Genomic DNA, 18,395 nt, shown 5'->3' with positions numbered 1-18,395 from the left:
TATATGTGAACAACAGGTAGGCAGCATGACATATATATAAACAACAGGTAGGCTGCATGACATCTATATAAACAACAGTTAGGCTGCATGACATATATATATAAACAACAGGTAGGCTGCATGACATATATGTAAACAACAGGTAGGCTGCATGACATATATATGAACAACAGGTAGGCTGCATGACATATATATAAACAACAGGTAGGCTGCATGACATATATATAAACAACAGGTAGGCTGCATGACATATATATAAAGAACAGGTAGGCTGCATGACATCTATATGAACAACAGGTAGGCTGCATGACATATATATAAACAACAGGAAGGTTGCATGATATATATATAAACAACAGGTAGGCTGCATGACATATATATAAACAACAGGTAGGCAGCATGACATATATATATATATATAAACAACAGGTAGGCTGCATGACATCTATATAAACAACAGGTAGGCTGCATGACATATATAAACAACAGGTAGGCTGCATGACATATACATAAACAACAGGTAGGCTGCATGACATATATATAAACAACAGGTAGGCTGCATGACATCTATATAAACAACAGGTAGGCTTCATGACATTTGTATAAACAACAGGTAGGCTGCATGACATATATGTGAACAACAGGTAGGCTGTATGACATATATGTAGACAACAGGTAGGCTCCATTACATATATATAAACAACAGGTAGGCTGCATGACATATATATATAAACAACAGGTAGGCTGTATGACATATATATAAACAACAGGTAGGCTGCATGATATATATATATATATATATATATATATATATATATATATATATATATATATATATATATATATATATATATATATATATATATATATATATATATATATATATATAGCATTGAAAATTGGGTAGGTCAAATGTTTGTTAGTGGGATGAATTGTAAAGGACCTGCCTAGTATGGGCCAACAGGCCTGCTGCAGTGTTCCTCCATTCTTATGTTCTTATGTTCTTATAAACAACAGGTAGGCTGCATGACATATATATAAACAACAGGCAGGCTGCATGACATATATATAAACAACAGGTAGGCTGCATGACATATATATAAACAACAGGTAGGCTGCATGACATCTACATAAAAACAGGTAGGCTGCATGACATATATATATATATATATATATATATATATATATATATATATATATATATATATATATATATATATATATATATATATATATATATATATATATATAAACAACAGGTAGGCTGCATGACATCTACATAAGCAACAGGTAGGCTGCATGACATATATATAAAAAAACAGGTAGGCTGCATGACATCTACATAAACAACAGGTGAGCTGCATGACATATATATATATATATATATATATATATATATATATATATATATATATATATATATATATATATATATATATATATATATATATATATAAACAACAGGTAGGCTGCATGACATCTACATAAAAAACAGGTAGGCTGCATGACATATATATAAACAACAGGTAGGCTGCATGACATATATATAAATAACAGGTAGGCTGCATGGCATCTACATAAACAACAGGTAGGCTGCATGACATATATATAAACAACAGGTAGGCTGCATGACATATATATAAACAACAGGTAGGCTGCATGACATCTACATAAACAACAGGTAGGCTGCATGACATATATATAAACAACAGGTAGGCTGCATGACATATATATAAACAACAGGTAGGCTGCATGACATCTACATAAACAACAGGTTCGCTGCATGACATATATATAAACAACAGGTAGGCTGCATGACAAATATATAAACAACAGGAAGGCTGCATGACATATACATAAACAACAGGTAGGCTGCATGACATATATGTAAACAACAGGAAGGCTGCATGACATATATGTAAACAACAGGCAGGCTTCATGACATATATATAAACAACAGGTAGGCTGCATGACATATACATAAACAACAGGTAGGCTGCATGACATATATATATAAACAACAGGTAGGCTGCATGACGTATAAACAACAGGTAGGCTGCATGACTTATATAAAAACAACAGGTAGGCTGCATTTCATATATATGTAAACAACAGGTAGGCTGCATGACATATACATAAACAACAGGTAGGCTGCATGACATATATATATAAACAACAGGTAGGCTGCATGACATATAAACAACAGGTAGGCTGCATGACATATATGTAAACAACAGATAGGCTGCATGACATATATATAAACAACAGGTAGGCTGCATGACATATATATAAACAACAGGTAGGCTGCATAACATATAAATAACAGGTAGGCTGCATGACATATATGTAAACAACAGATAGGCTGCATGACATATATATAAACAACAGGTAGGCTGCATGACATATAAACAACAGGTAGGCTGCATGACATATATATAAACAACTGGTAGGCTGCATGACATATATATATAAACAACAGGTAGGCTGCATGACATATATATAAACAACAGGTAGGCTGCATGACATATATATAAACAACAGGTAGGCTGCATGACATATATATAAACAACAGGTAGGCTGCATGACATATATATATATAAACAACAGGTAGGCTGCATGACATATATATAAACAACAGGTAGGCTGCATGACATATATATAAACAACAGGAAGGCTGCATGACATATACATAAACAACAGGTAGGCTGCATGACATATATATAAACAACAGGAAGGCTGCATGACATATATGTAAACAACAGGCAGGCTTCATGACATATATATATAAACAACAGGTAGGCTGCATGACATATACATAAACAACAGGTAGGCTGCATGACATATATATATAAACAACAGGTAGGCTGCATGACGTATAAACAACATGTAGGCTGCATGACATATATATAAACAACAGGTAGGCTGCATTTCATTTATATATAAACAACAGGTAGGCTGCATGACATATAAACAACAGGTAGGCTGCATGACATATATATAAACAACTGGTAGGCTGCATGACATATATATATAAACAACAGGTAGGCTGCATGACATATATATAAACAACAGGTAGGCTGCATGACATATATATATAAACAACAGGTAGGCTGCATGACATATAAATAACAGGTAGGCTGCATGACATATATGTAAACAACAGATAGGCTGCATGACATATATATAAACAACAGGTAGGCTGCATGACATATAAACAACAGTTAGGCTGCATGACATATATATAAACAACTGGTAGGATGCATGACATATATATATATAAACAACAGGTAGGCTGCATGACATATATATAAACAACAGGTAGGCTGCATGACATATATATAAACAAAAGGTAGGCTGCATGACATATATATAAACAACAGGTAGGCTGCATGACATATATATAAACAACATGTAGGCTGCATGACATATATATAAACAACAGGTAGGCTGCATGACATATAAACAACAGGTAGGCTGCATGACACATATATAAACAACAGGTAGGTTGTATGACATATATAAACAACAGGTAGGCTGCATGACATTTATAAAAACAACAGGTAGGCTGCATGACATATATATAAACAAGAGGTAGGCTGTATGACATATAAACAACAGGTAGGCTGCATGACATATATATGAACAACAGGTAGGCTGCATGACATATATATGAACAACAGGTAGGCTGCATGACATCTATATAAACAACAGGTAGGCAGCATGACATATATATGAACAACAGGTAGGCTGCATGATATATATGTATATATATATATATATATATATGAACAACAGGTAGGCTGCATGACATATACATATAAACAACAGGTAGGCTGCATGACATATACATATAAACAACAGGTAGGCTGCATGACATATACATAAACAACAGGCATTCTGCATGACATATATATGAACAACCGGTAGGCTGCATGACATATATATAAACAACAGGAAGGCTGCCTGACATATAGATGAACAACAGGTAGGCTGCATGACATGTGTATGAACAACAGGTAGGCTGCATGGCATATATATAAACAACAGGTAGGCGGCATGACATATATATGAACAACAGGTAGGCTGCATGATATATATGTGAACAACAGGTAGGCAGCATGACATATATATAAACAACAGGTAGGCTGCATGACATCTATATAAACAACAGGTAGGCTGCATGACATATATATATAAACAACAGGTAGGCTGCATGACATATATGTAAACAACAGGTAGGCTGCATGACATATATATGAACAACAGGTAGGCTGCATGACATATATATAAACAACAGGTAGGCTGCATGACATATATATAAACAACAGGTAGGCTGCATGACATATATATAAAGAACAGGTAGGCTGCATGACATCTATATGAACAACAGGTAGGCTGCATGACATATATATAAACAACAGGAAGGTTGCATGATATATATATAAACAACAGGTAGGCTGCATGACATATATATAAACAACAGGTAGGCAGCATGACATATATATATATAAACAACAGGTAGGCTGCATGACATCTATATAAACAACAGGTAGGCTGCATGACATATATAAACAACAGGTAGGCTGCATGACATATACATAAACAACAGGTAGGCTGCATGACATATATATAAACAACAGGTAGGCTGCATGACATCTATATAAACAACAGGTAGGCTTCATGACATTTGTATAAACAACAGGTAGGCTGCATGACATATATGTGAACAACAGGTAGGCTGTATGACATATATGTAGACAACAGGTAGGCTGCATTACATATATATAAACAACAGGTAGGCTGCATGACATATATATATAAACAACAGGTAGGCTGTATGACATATATATAAACAACAGGTAGGCTGCATGATATATATATATATATATATATATATATATATATATATATATATATATATATATATATATATATATATATATATATATATAGCATTGAAAATTGGGTAGGTCAAATGTTTGTTAGTGGGATGAATTGTAAAGGACCTGCCTAGTATGGGCCAACAGGCCTGCTGCAGTGTTCCTCCATTCTTATGTTCTTATGTTCTTATAAACAACAGGTAGGCTGCATGACATATATATAAACAACAGGCAGGCTGCATGACATATATATAAACAACAGGTAGGCTGCATGACATATATATAAACAACAGGTAGGCTGCATGACATCTACATAAAAAACAGGTAGGCTGCATGACATATATATATATAAATATATATATATATATATATATATATATATATATATATATATATATATATATATATATATATATATATATATAAACAACGGGTAGGCTGCATGACATCTATATAAACAACGGGTAGGCTGCATGACATATACATAAAAAACAGGTAGGCTGCATGACATCTATATAAAAAACAGGTAGGCTGCATGACATCTACATAAACAACAGGTGAGCTGCATGACATATATATATATATATATATATATATATATATATATATATATATATATATATATATATAAACAACAGGTAGGCTGCATGACATCTACATAAAAAACAGGTAGGCTGCATGACATATATATAAACAACAGGTAGGCTGCATGACATATATATAAATAACAGGTAGGCTGCATGGCATCTACATAAACAACAGGTAGGCTGCATGACATATATATAAACAACAGGTAGGCTGCATGACATATATATAAACAACAGGTAGGCTGCATGACATCTACATAAACAACAGGTAGGCTGCATGACATATATATAAACAACAGGTAGGCTGCATGACATATATATAAACAACAGGTAGGCTGCATGACATCTACATAAACAACAGGTTCGCTGCATGACATATATATATAAACAACAGGTAGGCTGCATGACATATATATAAACAACAGGAAGGCTGCATGACATATACATAAACAACAGGTAGGCTGCATGACATATATATAAACAACAGGAAGGCTGCATGACATATATGTAAACAACAGGCAGGCTTCATGACATATATATATATAAACAACAGGTAGGCTGCATGACATATACATAAACAACAGGTAGGCTGCATGACATATATATATAAACAACAGGTAGGCTGCATGACGTATAAACAACAGGTAGGCTGCATGACTTATATATAAACAACAGGTAGGCTGCATTTCATATATATGTAAACAACAGGTAGGCTGCATGACATATACATAAACAACAGGTAGGCTGCATGACATATATATATAAACAACAGGTAGGCTGCATGACATATAAACAACAGGTAGGCTGCATGACATATATGTAAACAACAGATAGGCTGCATGACATATATATAAACAACAGGTAGGCTGCATGACATATATATAAACAACAGGTAGGCTGCATGACATAAATAACAGGTAGGCTGCATGACATATATGTAAACAACAGATAGGCTGCATGACATATATATAAACAACAGGTAGGCTGCATGACATATAAACAACAGGTAGGCTGCATGACATATATATAAACAACTGGTAGGCTGCATGACATATATATATAAACAACAGGTAGGCTGCATGACATATATATAAACAACAGGTAGGCTGCATGACATATATATAAACAACAGGTAGGCTGCATGACATATATATAAACAACAGGGAGGCTGCATGACATATAAACAACAGGTAGGCTGCATGACGTATATATATATAAACAACAGGCCGGCTGCATGACATATACATAAACAACAGGTAGGCTGCATGACATACATATAAACAACAGGAAGGCTGCATGACATATACATAAACGACAGGTAGGCTGCATGACATATATAAACAACAGGAAGGCTGCATGACAAATATATAAACAACAGGTAGGCTGCATGACATATATATAAACAACAGGTAGGCTGCATGACATATACATTAACAACAGGTAGGCTGCATGACATATATATTAACAACAGGTAGGCTGCATGATATATATATAAACAACAGGTAGGCTGCATGACATATATATGAACAACAGGTAGGCTGCATGACATATATATGAACAACAGGTAGGCTGCATGACGTATATATAAAGAACAGGTAGGCTGCATGACACATATATAAACAACAGGTAGGTTGCATGACATATATATAAACAACAGGTAGGCTGCATGACATATATAAAAACAACAGGTAGGCTGCATGACATATATATAAACAAGAGGTAGGCTGTATGACATATAAACAACAGGTAGGCCGCATGACATATATATGAACAACAGGTAGGCTGCATGACATCTATATAAACAACAGGTAGGCAGCATGACATATATATGAACAACAGGTAGGCTGCATGATATATATGTATATATATATATATATATATATATATATATATATATATATATATATATATATATATATATATATATATATATATATATATATATATATATATATATATGAACAACAGGTAGGCTGCATGACATATACATATAAACAACAGGTAGGCTGCATGACATATACATAAACAACAGGCATTCTGCATGACATATATATGCACAACCGGTAGGCTGCATGACATATATATAAACAACAGGTAGGCTGCCTGACATATAGATAAACAACAGGTAGGCTGCATGACATGTGTATGAACAACAGGTAGGCTGCATGGCATATATATAAACAACAGGTAGGCTGCATGACATATATATGAACAACAGGTAGGCTGCATGATGTATATGTGAACAACAGGTAGGCAGCATGACATATATATAAACAACAGGTAGGCTGCATGACATCTATATAAACAACAGGTAGGCTGCATGACATATATATATAAACAACAGGTAGGCTGCATGACATATATGTAAACAACAGGTAGGCTGCATGACATATATATGAACAACAGGTAGGCTGCATGACATATATAGAAACAACAGGTAGGCTGCATGACATATATATAAACAACAGGTAGGCTGCATGACATATATATATAAAGAACAGGTAGGCTGCATGACATCTATATGAACAACAGGTAGGCTGCATGACATATATATAAACAACAGGAAGGTTGCATGACATATATATAAACAACAGGTAGGCTGCATGACATATATATAAACAACAGGTAGGCTGCATGACATATATATATATATATATAAACAACAGGTAGGCTGCATGACATCTATATAAACAACAGGTAGGCTGCATGACATATAAAAACAACAGGTAGGCTGCATGACATATACATAAACAACAGGTAGGCTGCATGACTTATATATAAACAACAGGTAGGCTGCATGACATCTATATAAACAACAGGTAGGCTTCATGACATTTGTATAAACAACAGGTAGGCTGCATGACATATATGTGAACAACAGGTAGGCTGTATGACATATATGTAGACAACAGGTAGGCTGCATTACATATATATAAACAACAGGTAGGCTGTATGACATATATATATAAACAACAGGTAGGCTGTATGACATATATATAAACAACAGGTAGGCTGCATGATATATATATATATATATATATATATATATATATATATATATATATATATATATATATATATATATATATATATATATATATATATATATATATATAGCATTGAAAATTGGGTAGGTCAAATGTTTGTTAGTGGGATGAATTGTAAAGGACCTGCCTAGTATGGGCCAACAGGCCTGCTGCAGTGTTCCTCCATTCTTATGTTCTTATGTTCTTATAAACAACAGGTAGGCTGCATGACATATATATAAACAACAGGCAGGCTGCATTACATATATATAAACAACAGGTAGGCTGCATGACATATATATAAACAACAGGTAGGCTGCATGACATCTACATAAACAACAGGTAGGCTGCATGACATATATATAAACAACAGGCAGGCTGCATTACATATATATAAACAACAGGTAGGCTGCATGACATATATATAAACAACGGGTAGGCTGCATGACATCTACATAAACAACAGGTAGGCTGCATGACATATATATAAAAAACAGGTAGGCTGCATGACATCTACATAAACAACAGGTGAGCTGCATGACATATATATATATATATATATATATATATATATATATATATATATATATATATATATATATATATATATATATATATATATATATATATATATATATATATATAAACAACAGGTAGGCTGCATGACATCTACATAAAAAACAGGTAGGCTGCATGACATATATATAAACAACAGGTAGTCTGCATGACATATATATAAATAACAGGTAGGCTGCATGGCATCTACATAAACAACAGGTACGCTGCATGACATATATATAAACAACAGGTAGGCTGCATGACATATATATAAACAACAGGTAGGCTGCATGACATCTACATAAACAACAGGTAGGCTGCATGACATATATATAAACAACAGGTAGGCTGCATGACATATATATAAACAACAGGTAGGCTGCATGACATCTACATAAACAACAGGTTCGCTGCATGACATATATATAAACAACAGGTAGGCTGCATGACATATATATAAACAACAGGAAGGCTGCATGACATATACATAAACAACAGGTAGGCTGCATGACATATATATAAACAACAGGAAGGCTGCATGACATATATGTAAACAACAGGCAGGCTTCATGACATATATATATATAAACAACAGGTAGGCTGCATGACATATACATAAACAACAGGTAGGCTGCATGACATATATATATAAACAACAGGTAGGCTGCATGACGTATAAACAACATGTAGGCTGCATGACATATATATAAACAACAGGTAGGCTGCATTTCATATATATATAAACAACAGGTAGGCTGCATGACATATACATAAACAACAGGTAGGCTGCATGACATATATATATAAACAACAGGTAGGCTGCATGACATATAAACAACAGGTAGGCTGCATGACATATATGTAAACAACAGATAGGCTGCATGACATATATATAAACAACAGGTAGGCTGCATGACATATATATAAACTACAGGTAGGCTGCATGACATATATATATAAACAACAGGTAGGCTGCATGACATATAAATAACAGGTAGGCTGCATGACATATATGTAAACAACAGATAGGCTGCATGACATATATATAAACAACAGGTAGGCTGCATGACATATAAACAACAGTTAGGCTGCATGACATATATATAAACAACTGGTAGGCTGCATGACATATATATATAAACAACAGGTAGGCTGCATGACATATATATAAACAACAGGTAGGCTGCATGACATATATATAAACAACAGGTAGGCTGCATGACATATATATAAACAACAGGTAGGCTGCATGACATATATATAAACAACAGGTAGGCTGCATGACATATATATATAAACAACAGGTAGGCTGCATGACATATAAACAACAGGTAGGCTGCATGACGTATATATATAAACAACAGGTCGGCTGCATGACACATAAACAACAGGTAGGCTGCATGACACATAAACAACAGGAAGGCTGCATGACACATAAACAACAGGTAGGCTGCATGACACATAAACAACAGGAAGGCTGCATGACAAATATATAAACAACAGGTAGGCTGCATGACATATATATAAACAACAGGTAGGCTGCATGACATATACATTAACAACAGGTAGGCTGCATGACATATATATTAACAACAGGTAGGCTTCATGATATATATATAAACAACAGGTAGGCTGCATGACATATATATGAACAACAGGTAGGCTGCATGACATATATATGAACAACAGGTAGGCTGCATGACGTATATATAAAGAACAGGTAGGCTGCATGACACATATATAAACAACAGGTAGGTTGCATGACATATATATATAAACAACAGGTAGGCTGCATGACATATATATAAACAACAGGTAGGCTGCATGACATATATATAAACAAGAGGTAGGCTGTATGACATATAAACAACAGGTAGGCTGCATGACATAAAAGCAACAGGTAGGCTGCATGACATATAAACAACAGGTAGGCTGCATGACATATATATAAACAACAGGTAGGCTGCATGACATATGAACAACAGGTAGGCTGCATGATATATAAACAACAGGTAGGCTGCATGATATATAAACAACAGGTAGGCTGCATGATAATAAACAACATGTAGGCTGCATGATATATAAACAACAGGTAGGCTGCATGATATATAAACAACAGGTAGGCTGCATATGTAAACAACAGGTAGGCTTCATGATATATAAACAACAGGTAGGCTGCATGATATATAAACAACAGGTAGGCTGCATGATATATAAACAACAGGTAGGCTGCATGATATGTAAACAACAGGTAGGCTACATGATATATAAACAACAGGTGGGCTGCATGATATATAAACAACAGGTCAAATCACCGACCAGTATGTTTTAAATAAGTGACCCACTGATCAGATCAGATCGACTGGTCCGAACCCTTGACTGGTCCGAACCCTTGACTGGTTTCAAACGGTTTCGTTGGACAATAAAGCAGACTGTAAACGGATAGGGTTGTAGGCGCCCTTATAAACACAGTTTATATTATATTATATTATATTTTATTATATTATATTATATTATAATTCCTACCATCTGTCCATTTAACTTTGTTTACCATTACTTATTTTTAGTCCCTTATATATTTTCTCCTTTATTTTAGCTTTATATAACTATCGTAGTTTATATATTCACAATTGTTAAAATAATCAAGGTGCTATTCTCAGGTGCTAAAGTAGAATAAGTTCACAATTTTGCCATTATATTCTAAAGCTCATTTATTTGATTACCACTTTATTGTTCACCACAACTTATATTAGTCCCTTTTATATTATAATTTTATACTATAATTCTAACTTTAAAAAATTACCTTTATAGTACTACCTACTATCATATTCCCAAGCTCCATTATTTGATCATCACTTTATTTGTATTAGTCCCTTTTATATTGTCTCCTTTATTTTAGCTTAAAAAAAAAAAAAAAAAAAAAAAAAAAAAAAAAAAAAAAAAAAACTACCTTAGCTCATTATTTTACATTTGTTAAATAATTCAGGTGCTATTTTTTAGCTTAAGACTATTTACTTTGTTTTATACTTAATTCTAACTATAGATTCACTACAAATCTTATGATTACAAGCATTGATCCTGATACCAACCTCTTATTTAATGACTTAAATGAATCAAACAGTTACTGTAATTACTACACTGCAGAACAATCAAAGGCACTTCTCAGTGCCAACAACAACATAACTATCTTTAACTACAATATCAGATCTTTAAGCAAGCATTACGATGACCTCATAGCATTACTAAATTCCTTACATGCCAATATGTCCATCATTACACTAACTGAAACCTGGCTAAAGCCTGATAGTACAGATGTCTATACCATTCCTGGTTACACAGCCATACACAACTGTAGGCCAGACCAACAAGGGGGTGGCACAGCCATATACTTCTCAGACCAACTAGAATGTATCACTAATACTTGCACAAGGGATGAACATGGGGAATATATAATAGCTAAATTCAAATCCAAATACCTACAAAAACCTCTCACATTGATAAACATCTACAGAGTTCCACAGTCAAACATTAGCCAATTTAGTCAAAACCTAGGAAGTATGATAACTGATGCACGCATGAACAAAGATCACTTACTACTCTCAGGTGACTTCAATATAAATCTCCTGCAAGACCAGGACCCACACGTTACTGAATTCACAGACACAATGAGTAACTGTATGTTACTACCAACAGTAACAAAACCTACAAGAGTTACAGAGACTAGTGTTTCCCTACTTGACCACATCTGGACCAACACCATATCCCCTTTAAAATCAGGCATAATTACAGATAATACCACAGACCACTACCCTACTTTCCTCATAACAACTCTTGGTAAACTACCCCAAGACACTACTAAAGTCACCTTCAGACTTCACAATGAGGCAGCCATTAATAACTTCACAACAGCAGTAGCAAACATTGATTGGCACACTGAGCTAGAAATCTATACAGATATTGACGAATGTATTAATAATTTTCTAAAAAAGACCCAATACCTCTATAACAAGCACTGCCATAAAAAAACTAAACAGATGACAGCTAAGAGACTGAACAGTCCCTGGCTAACACCCAGCATTCTCAAATTCATAAATACAAAACACCAATATGAAAAACAGTACAGAATGGGTCACATAACCAGAGACCAAACAAAACGTTACTCGTCAATCCTAACCAGCCTGATAAGAAGGGCAAAAAAATTGTATTATGAGAACAGATTATCCAACTTACGAGGTGATATAAAAAAGACCTGGAAAACCCTATCAGAAATTCTGGGAACAAAAAAGATATCACGAAATAGCGAAATAAAATTAGCAAAATCAGATGAACCCCAACTCCCACCAACAGAAACAGCAAACAGACTCAATGATTTCTTCTCCACTATAGGACAAAACCTTGCCAATAAAATCCCAAGCTCAGATACCCCACCAAATGACTACCTCACCGGCAACTACCCGAACACACTGTTCCTAGCTCCGACTAACCCTTACGAAGTCTCCCTTATTATCAACTCACTAAAAAAACAAGGCAGGAGATTTAAATACCTTACCACCCTTTATATACAAAAAACTGTCACAAGTGCTATCACCAATCATTGCAACACTCTTTAACAAATCCATAGAATCCTCCACCTTCCCTACAGTACTCAAAATAGCAAGGGTCACCCCGATCCACAAAGGAGGAGACCAAACAGAGTTGAATAACTATAGGCCAATATCCAACTTACACCCTCTCTCAAAAATCTTCGAAAAATTAATTCATAAACGAATCTACTCAACCCCTGCCAATTTGGATTCAGGCCTAATAAAAATACTAATGATGCTATTATACACATGCTAGAACATATATAGACTGCAATAGAGAAAAAAGAAGTCCCACTGGGGATCTTCATTGACTTACGTAAAGCTTTTGATACAGTTGACCATGACTTGCTCCACGTAAAATTGTCACACTATGGTATAAGAGGGCACTCCCTCAACTACCTCAAGTCATACCTCAGCAACAGAAGCCAATATGTGTACGCAAATGGGGCAAACTCTTCTGCGCAACCAATTACAGTTGGTGTCCCACAGGGAAGTGTCCTTGGCCCTCTTCTCTTTCTCCTATACATAAATGACCTTCCAAATGCTTCGCAATTACTCAAACTCACACTATTTGCAGATGACACTACGTACGTCTTCTCTCACCCGAGCCCAGTCACGCTAGCCAATACTGTAAATACCGAATTACAGAAAATATCTACCTGGATGAGGACTAACAAACTTACACTAAACATTGACAAAACCTACTTCATTCAGTTTGGTAACAGAGCTACAGATGTCCCTCTTAACATAATGATAAACGGATCACCTATCACAAAGCTAACAGAGGGAAAATTCTTAGGAATCCACCTTGATAATAGACTCAAATTTCATACACATATACAACAAATTTCTAAGAAAATTTCCAAGACTGTAGGCATACTATCGAAGATACGGTACTATGTTCCACAGTCAGCCCTCCTGGCCGTATATCACTCTCTTATTTACCCCTATCTCACCTATGGAATTTGTGCATGGGGCTCAACAACAATTAACCATCTCAGACCACTAATTACCCAACAAAAGGCTGCAGTTAGAATGATAACAAATTCTCACTACAGGCAGCACACTCCACCAATATTCAATACACTAAACCTACTCACCATACAAAACATCCATACTTATTACTGCACCTATTACATACATAGAACACTTAACTCTGATATTAACCCTCCCCTCAAACATCTCCTTGCCAACCTCAACAGAACACATGACCATAACACAAGGCACAGATCACTCTTTGATGTTCCTCGTGTCCATCTCACACTATGCAAAAACTCAATGCACATAAAAGGCCCTAAAATCTGGAATTCATTACCTGTAAATATAAAAGAAACACTACCTGTTTATAAATTCAAGTCTCTTCTCAAAGATCACTTACTCTCCCAAAACCAAATAAATACTGAATAACTGAACCTTATAAATTGTATATCTTAAATGTTTCTCACAATTATATCACATAAATGTTAAACCTAAAACCCAATCTAACTTTATTATTTTTTAAATACACTACCTAACAAAATACTCCATACGACTGAATGTACAACAATGCATGCAACCTGTCTTTGTAATACTCATTTGTGCTTTATAGTTATCTGTTTACAATAATGTATTATCACTGATTTCATCATTGCTTAGTTAATTTTAAGCCAGCCCGTAATGCTATGCATAGTATAAGTGGCTTTGGCATGCTGCTCTTATCTGTATTTTTTTGTACCTCTGTATGTATGCTCAAATTGTAAATAAATAAATAAATAAATAAATAAAAAACATTAAATATAAATGAGGAACGTGCACGGTAAGCTGTCCAATATACAAAAACAGTTAGAAACAGAAATACAAATAGCTAGAGCTTCATTTAAGGAGGTTATTAATAGAATATTCAAGAGGTTGCTAGTAGAATTTTTTTTTTTTTATATTTTTATTTAAAAGGACACAGTACAAGATATAAATAAATAAAAGAACACAATTATTAACCGTTTGAAAATACAATGACCTACCATCAACCCCATAGCATACCACAAGTGTTACATTCATATTGTATTAAAGAATATACCATCACCGAACAATGAAACGAACAGGATAACACCTGCTCAGAAAAAACATCAACAAATTCTAAACCTAAAAATCATGCCTATTATACAGTACAGTAAAACCTCCTTGCACAAAGTACACAGATGATATGATGCAGCATACGAAGGATAAAATTATACATTACAATAATTAAACAAAGGCTAACCCAACCCTACAATAAAATTACAAAGACATACCACATAATACTTCCCGCAAATAGCAGGAAACTCTTAACATAATAAAGAGCGAGAGAGCTCCAGCACCGAACAAAAAAATTAGCAAAAACCAAAAACCCAAAATTTTATGTCTGTGTCCACATAAATCCCCCACAACTCTGTACAATTAGACCCCTTGCACAAAGTGCACAATAAATATTATTTAACATACAAAAATTAAAATTATAAGAACATTAATTTAAACATTAGGCAAACCAAAGCCGACAATAAACATTACATTGATACATCTCACAATGAAACTCCTCACATAAACACTGGGCAGGAAACACCCTCAAGTAAAAGACATAACATTATATACGCAAGTATCAACCCATACAACTAACAAAATCCTAACATAAGGTATCAAAACTGTCTAGTTACAGGACATAAAAACCTTATCTCCCTATTTGAAACACTAGTACATCATTGCTGATTTTTTTTTTTATAAACAGTCTAAAAGATAATATATAAACAAATAATTAGCATATAATTATAATTCTCATTGCCTAAAGACTCGCCGCACTTACTTCGTGCCGGCACATACTACCCCCCCCCCCTTTTCCCTATTATCAATGTTATTATACTGGGCGTTATCATGGGAATAAAAATTCCTCATGCACATACAGTAGTCATAATTAAAAATATTGACATACAAGTTCGTACATGTTCCATCCTTGTTTTTTCCCCAATAACACCATTGAACAAAACCAATTTACAATCTCACAGAAACCCCATTAAGGGCATCGCACAATAAAATTGTCCACTCCTAACCTAATACCTCACTATTCATTATAATTCATATATCATTACATAACATGATTAGGTACATAGAAAAAGGTGTCATTATATGTGATTATAAAATTGACTAAGCCAAAGATCATGATTTCATATATAAACATAGCAGAAAATTTTTCCCACAAAGCAACTGTGCAGGGTCACAGCACTTCGCAAACATAAGTTATACAACGATCAAGTTAACTTGTGTGCTTATCTTAACATCATTCTGCTCTAAACCCGAGATCCCAAGGTTTAGTCATCATGGTTTTTAAGGTTATCCTGTATGCAGTGAACATAACCATAGATTCCAAATCCTCATTCATCTCCCTTCCACTCTATTCATAACCCTCCCACCATCCACACTACAAAGAAGCCTAAACCAACCCACCCTCATGTGTCCCCCGGTAGGAGACCAACCCTTTGCCCGCCCCCTGGGTTCATGAGGAGAAGGCCCCCCACAGTGAGATTCCGGTAACCCTCCGAAAAGCTAACTACCCACCTCCCACCATAGACTTGCCTATTCCTACACATAGTTCTATAAAATCTCGCTGCTAACGCTTTTATCCTCAACTCTCCCCTAACCTCCCTCATCCCCCAAGATACATGTAAATAATCCGTCATAACATACATTAAGGCTCTACCCACATCACCCGGCACCCCAGTTACATCCAACATTAAGGCCCTTAGGAATGGCCATTCCCCCCCCCCCCCCAAAAGTCTGATAACTCTCAACATCCATAACCTCACCCCCTCCAAAGAGGGACAAAAATATACCGCATGAAAAGCCGTTTCGATGTCCCCACAATGCAAGCATGAGTCCTCTCTCACAAGACCCATTTTATATAACACATCCCTAGAGGCCAATATTCCCATCAGAAAACGATATACTAACTCTCGTACCCTCGCTGTTATTCTAAGCAAGCCAAACTTCCTCCATATGCTTATCCAGTCATATGTTGGATATACAGCAGGTCCCTGTAAGACACCCTTGCCTACCACAGCACCCACCATTCGTTTGACCTTTAACGTAGACACCTGTTTAACATGTAATAAAACCCTCAACATATCCTCACAATACCGCAAATCCCTTCCACACCACCATCTTCGTGCATCCTCCATTACCCTACCTACCCTGACTCCTCTGTTCCCCCCAGTCCGGATATATCTTTGTTTAATATATAAAGCCATTACTCTATGACCCAATGACATCAGGCCAAGACCCCCACGTCTCCCCTCCGTCATCACCACGTCCTTACTCAACCATGCCCTCCCAAACCCCCACACATACCTTAGAACCTTCCTCTGGATTTCTGCAATATCCTCTGCTCTTAAAGGGAACACCTCAGCCACTCCCCACACCTTACTGTAAACCAGAGAGTTGACCACTAAAACTCTCTGCTGTAATGTTAGGTCCCTAGCCCTTAAGCCACCTAGCCTACCCAAAACCCTGCTCGTAACTAATTCCGAATTTATCTTCCTACTCTCCTGCACTTCCGCCATGTACCATATTCCACAAACCTTAATTCTGTCCACTACTGACCATCCCAAACCCTCCCCCAAGTCCCCTCCCACCCAATCCCCCACCTCTAATAGTCTCGACTTCATTAAATTAACTCTCATACCCGTGGCGTCCCCAAAAATCTGAATGATTCCACCAACTTTCCTTAGATCTTCCTCATGCCTTACCAGCACAGTAGTA

The sequence above is a fragment of the Cherax quadricarinatus genome, chromosome 1 (genome assembly GCF_038502225.1).
Source record: "Cherax quadricarinatus isolate ZL_2023a chromosome 1, ASM3850222v1, whole genome shotgun sequence".
NCBI classification, from domain to species: domain Eukaryota; kingdom Metazoa; phylum Arthropoda; class Malacostraca; order Decapoda; family Parastacidae; genus Cherax; species Cherax quadricarinatus.
This window is presented reverse-complemented; position numbering follows the sequence as displayed.